Source organism: Saccostrea cucullata, unplaced genomic scaffold, assembly GCF_032062105.1.
Source record: "Saccostrea cucullata isolate Sc308-1 unplaced genomic scaffold, CSIRO_AGI_Scuc_v1 ctg2988, whole genome shotgun sequence".
Taxonomy (NCBI): domain Eukaryota; kingdom Metazoa; phylum Mollusca; class Bivalvia; order Ostreida; family Ostreidae; genus Saccostrea; species Saccostrea cuccullata.
This window is the reverse complement of record NW_026940002.1, coordinates 68,106-73,883: the sequence shown is the minus strand read 5'-3', so window position 1 is coordinate 73,883 and position 5,778 is coordinate 68,106. Positions and strand designations below refer to the sequence as shown.

At 32.1% G+C, this 5,778-nt stretch overlaps 1 long non-coding RNA gene across 1 annotated transcript; it reads left to right on the top strand.

Moving 5' to 3' along the window:
- The first annotated feature begins 350 nt into the window (after window positions 1-350).
- LOC134254444 (uncharacterized) lies at window positions 351-5,312 on the top strand. Its single transcript, XR_009989319.1, has 4 exons — window positions 351-476; window positions 3,274-3,358; window positions 4,560-4,710; window positions 5,200-5,312. It is a non-coding gene; the product is annotated as an uncharacterized LOC134254444 (long non-coding RNA).
- The last annotated feature ends 466 nt before the right edge of the window (window positions 5,313-5,778 follow it).

The window sequence follows — 5,778 nt, the reverse complement described above, 5'->3', positions numbered from 1 at the left end:
ATTTTTAAAATAGAATTAATTCAATAATAAAATTATTATATCTTTTAATTTTTGTTTTCAAAAACTACTAAAATGTTATCATTATTGTTGGGATTAGGAAACACTATAGAGTTATATGAGGATATAGGAGTTATCGTTCTTTGTTTTTGTAACTAATCGTTGTAACCGGCTTCTAAAACATTTTTTGTGACAAAATTTTATTCAAAATATATCTAAACAATGATAACCTATAAAGATATGTTGTTAAAAATTAATAAAATATCATATTTACTGGTGGGACTCATTATTTTTCTGTGGGACTCATGTGGGACTTATTTTCCCCGTGGGACTTGTTTTAGTATGTCCCATTTTTGGAGGATCGAGAAGGACGAAGAAGAAGGTGTAAGCAGCTGGTAAATGTGAAAAGTTAAGATGGTTTCACCACCCAGTGTCTTTAAGACTGTGATAAATGCAATGGCCAACGATGAAGGATTAGTGTACGTATATTTTTGTTAATTTTTTACGGTAAATAGTTGTAATATTTGGCAACAACAATTCTTCACTATCGGAGGCAACTTTTGTTCTGACGCCATTTTCAAAAGTTGGATACCTAAGTTTTAAATTGTTAAGTGTATATATTGCAGAGAGAAAGAGAAATTGAGAGAGAAATTTGAGACAGTGATATAGCATAACTTAGATTATGGAGGCCCCAAAGGCACCGTGCATGTGCATGCTGTATGTTGTAAAATGGCAACTTTTCGCCTTTTATCATGTTTATTAAAATGTATGCTCCATATGTATGTTCTCTCTCTATATATAAATGAATACTTTTCGGAATTAAAAAAAAAAAATATTTTTAACCCCGCTCAAATAATCCGGATGATAATAGTTACACCGAGCATGGTTTCGTAGTTAAATTCAGACTGTAGAACATCCGGTTTGAATACAGTGTTTTCTGACTTTTCGGATAGCCAACTCTTGTTTTTTTGGAACTTACGACTTATGGACAGGTATAAATTAAATAGTTTTGGTTCAAAACTTTGATAAAGCATCGATATTTACAAAAAGTGTCTTCAATCTCAGCATATCCGATTATTCATGAAGGATATCCTCATCAGAACAGTCGGAATAGATTGTAGCGAATAGCATAACCCTTAATCATATGCATGACGATGATATGGAGGGAAAATACTCGTACATAAAAAAAGTGAATGTAGGTGAAAGCCTGTCCACTTTTCTGAAGAGATTAGGTTTGTTTTATTGTTTATTGAAGTAGTTTACTGCTCAAAAGATTTTTTTTGTAATGTCTAACCTGTTGAAATGAAGATGAAAAAAAAAAGAAAAGCCTAATAGTGAATTAATATTGATAGTATGTCAAGAAATGCAAATGAATTATCAGTTTTTTCACAATTATTGACCTGAGGAGGTCAATGTATAGCGAATAATACATACTCTTTTCCATATCACATCCTAGCCCGAGACACCAATATTAGCCAGAGGGACACAGGCCCTAGGGCTGATATTGGTCGAAGGTCTGATACAGGATGTGACGTGGAAAAGGGTATGTTTCATTATGTTTATTACAAACTTCGTAATAAAATATAGAACACTTCAAGCTGAGAAGATCAAGAAAATAAGTAAATAATCATGCACAATAAAACTACTTACATACATGTACACGGTATTGTCTTACTAAACAGATTTAGCTGTCATTAGGTCAAAATTGCAAATAATAACATGCTTCTTATATCTGTATATACAGGTAACTCTTGATGGCTTGAACTTCGATTTCTCGGAAGTTCTTGATCGCTTGAAGTGAGTCTCCAGTCCCCATTTTTTCCACTATATAACTAAGCAGATTTGCTCTTGATTTCTTGAACTCCTGATCTCTCGAAACCCTTGATCCCTCGAGGTCAAAATGCAGTCCCTTTGTGCTGTGAATTTTACCCTTGATACCTCGAAGTGGCTGTGTGTATACCAAGTTATAATGTTCAAACTTTTGCCATAACTGTATGTCTGTGTGTCTGTCTGAGTGTCTGTTGTCAACTTAAACCTTCACCATAACTTAAGAACTATACGAGATAGTTGCTTCATATTTAGTATGCATATTCCACTAATGAAGTGCTTTCAAATGGCAACAAGGACAATGATTATGTGATCTTGACTGTGACCTGTATGCTAAAAAAAAAATTGCTTTTTCGAACTTTGTTGCTGAGTTTCACAAGCGCATCTTGTTTTTAGCTCTACTGGTCAGAGACCAGAATAGCTTATGCGATAGTAATGCATCCGGCGTCCGTCCATCTGCCTGTCTGTCCATTTGTCTGCAAACACTACTCCTACTTAAATTTTAGTCTGATTTCAATATAACGGCACACAAGTAGACTATACTAAGATACATAATTCTGTGCATCAGTTTTTGATAAGTACAAACCAGTAGAGCTACAGTCTCAACAGAGACTTCTTGTTATTTTTTCTTCCATCCCGGTTGTTGCTAATTAGTGATGGAACGATTGTCGCCGACAATCGATTGTCAGTCGTTAGAAGCTCGTCGATGCTATTAATCGATTATAAAATAAATGTCGCCGAAATCGCTAACAAAAAATAAATTGTCATACTTTAATTTTATTACCAAATCCAAGTGGAAAGAGCATAAAAGTAGTAATGAATGTTGAAAACATGGAAGGATTCCGTGTCTTGTTGATACCTTTACCGCCATGATTAAATATGGGGTCAAACTAAAACCAGGAAACGTTGAAATTGTAAGGTTTTACTATACAAAGGAAAACATAATAGAGTCAATCTTTAAATGTAATTTATAATCAGAAATACAAGTCTTACGTCTGGATAACTACTATTAAAACTTGCAATTTAAACTAATTAAAACTAATTTTAAGAAATAAATACATGTATTTAAATGAAAGGTGGGACTAATATCAGTAAAATACCCATTGCATGGACTTTATGAAAAATAAATTCCAATTCTGTTTTAATAGTCCTATACCATTTACCATGTATACTGTTTAAAGAAAATAAAATATTATTTTCCACTTTTTAAAAAAGAAAATTCAATTTTTGAATTTTTTATGTAAGTAAATGATTTTTTTGTCTGACAGAAATCTGAATAAGTTTTAACTTTTCTTTATTAATTTCATTGAAGTTCAAAATTTCGATTATAATCGATTATTAATTGATTATGCCCAGCCGATTATTTAGACCCATCACTATTGCTAATGCTATTACATAATTAGTTTAAATTAGAATGCAATAGTACCTGGACATAATTTATCATTTCAGAGAGAAGAAAACTGTGTGACTTTAAAAGAAAACCAGTGAGATAAAATCATAGAAAATGTATGATGATTCAGGATGTGGTCATTTGGTAAGTGGTAATTCATTCATGATTCGTATGTATATGACAATTGCCTGAAAAAGAAAAAGATTCTAAATTTTATTTAAATACTGAACTGTGGTATATCAGCTGTGAGCTGCAAGAAGTTTTATGTAAAAACTAGGGCTGAAACAATTTGCCCCTCCATGTTATGTGTGTATTGCTATGATTGACGTCACATACAATCAGTTCTCTAATACATACACTTCAATAAAACTTTGTCGTCTCGAACCTGAATTGAACAGGAAGAAACTCTGAGATCTCTCCCAAAATTTGAATGAAAAAAAGGAAATGCTTATTTACTGATTTCTTGCTGGTCAGTATTTTGATTACTTAAAGGAAGCTTTCCTTTATTTCATAGATATTCAATGAAATTATTTGAAGTATTAAATTTTGGTAAATTTTATGATACTAAAAGGTTATATGAATGAAAAACAGCATGCGTGTATGACAATAGGGCTTAAATTTTTAATGTCTCTTAATTTTTCAGTGACATTAAAACAGGAATTTCATCACCAATACACAAATTTCACATTCCTAAGAGTTTTCTTCAATTGTCGGCGTATCGCTCATTTTTCCCACTTTGTCCTTTTTATGTTTTTAAGTTGTTAATATTTTCAATCTTCAAAAATATTGGACAATTACTGTCTGTATCTGTATTGCCAGAGTATGGGGGCAACATGAAAATCATAATGAATATGTTCGGCCATATGTTCATACAGATTTTATTTCTAAGATATTGTCCCTCAAAGTTGATACGGTTAAAGAGGGAAAACAGCATCTTAAGCCGGTTGACCCCAGATCGACCCTGCGAAGGGGAATAACTTTTGTAAATGTGAAATTCCCTTATGGTATATCATATAGATCTAAAACTGACTGAATTTTGATCAGCCAATTCATGAACATGATGAAATAAAATTTTTATAATGGTTCAAAAGTGTAACATATGTTTTGGGACACCCTGTACATTTATGGTATCTCTGAGTCTCCCATTGCAGTTTATAAACTTGTTATTTATTTCTTAAATAAACTGAGCGTACATGCAATACCGGTATAAAATTACTCATAAGATACATGTATATTTAAACCATGATAAAATCACATGTGTCCAATGCAGCATATGATAAATCATTAACATACAAGTACATGTGTATCTATACTGTAATACATATATATATTGCATTATTTTTAGGTCCTGTTCTGTGGATGCCCTAAGACAGTGTCTACCCATCACGCCATCTGATATCACTTGTTCTGAGCTTGTTTCTCTCTCAAACTTAAACTACAGAGAGCCTGTGGATAGAGGATGAAGAGTGACCTTGGACTAATTTTCTAGGTCAAAGGTCAGTATCAAAATCTACTGTATATCTTTATCTAAAATTGTAGTCCAGCTAGAGTATATTTCTCCCCTGGTGTAATCTAGCTTTTGTGCAATGGGTTGGAGGGTCTGCAATGATCTTCATCCAATTTCTAGGTCGAATATCAAAATTAAGAAAAAAATCTCTCCCTAATATTTTTGTTATTATAAAGAGTATGTTTTCTCTCAAACTAATCAAACTTAAAGCAGGGTTCTTAGTATGAGATACATGTAGTAATATATTCTCAATGACATAATAAGGCTGAAAACATTATTTATATTATGTTATTTTTTTCACTTATCATAAAGCATTTAATATTAAAGAGATTCATTAAATGCTGAAATCATATGTATCATGGTCATGGAAAGTAATTATTGATATTGCTTTATTAAAGGACATTGACTGATCTTTCAGAAGTTATATTCAAGCATTATAATTCTGTCATCATATAATAATTTTTTATGAATATTGCAGATCATAGGTGATGTGAAGAAAACCAGGAAACTGATGTTGAAAGAAGTACTTAATGACCCTTATGAATGGACTTAAATGTGAAAGACTGTTCCATTGTTTATCTAAGATATATGAATTTATTTCATATTTTGATATCATTGAAAAATTCAGTTATAGTTTTTGTACATCAAATGAATTATTAAACATATGAAATGGTAATGCTTTTTTCTTTTACATGTAATAAATTTTTTTGATAGATTTTTAGAAGAATACCCATTATTTCGCATTGCTTCCTTTAGAAAAGTTCGGGAATCTTGAAGTTTCCCAGTAATTTTCACCAGGAATGGGACACCAGATAATTCCACCAAGTTTCCGTCACACGGAAACTGCTACACTCAAAGTCCAATTAGTTTCCTGTGTCACGGAAACTTTAGGAATCATAAGGTTTCACGAGCTTCTATGTAGTTTCCCATAAAAGAAAACCTTAAGATTCCATCAAGTTTCCATTCCACGGAAACCACTACGCTTATATTCCATATGGTTTCCTGAGTTGAGGAAACTTTAGGAATCATGAGGTTTCCCGAGCTTCCATGTAGTTTC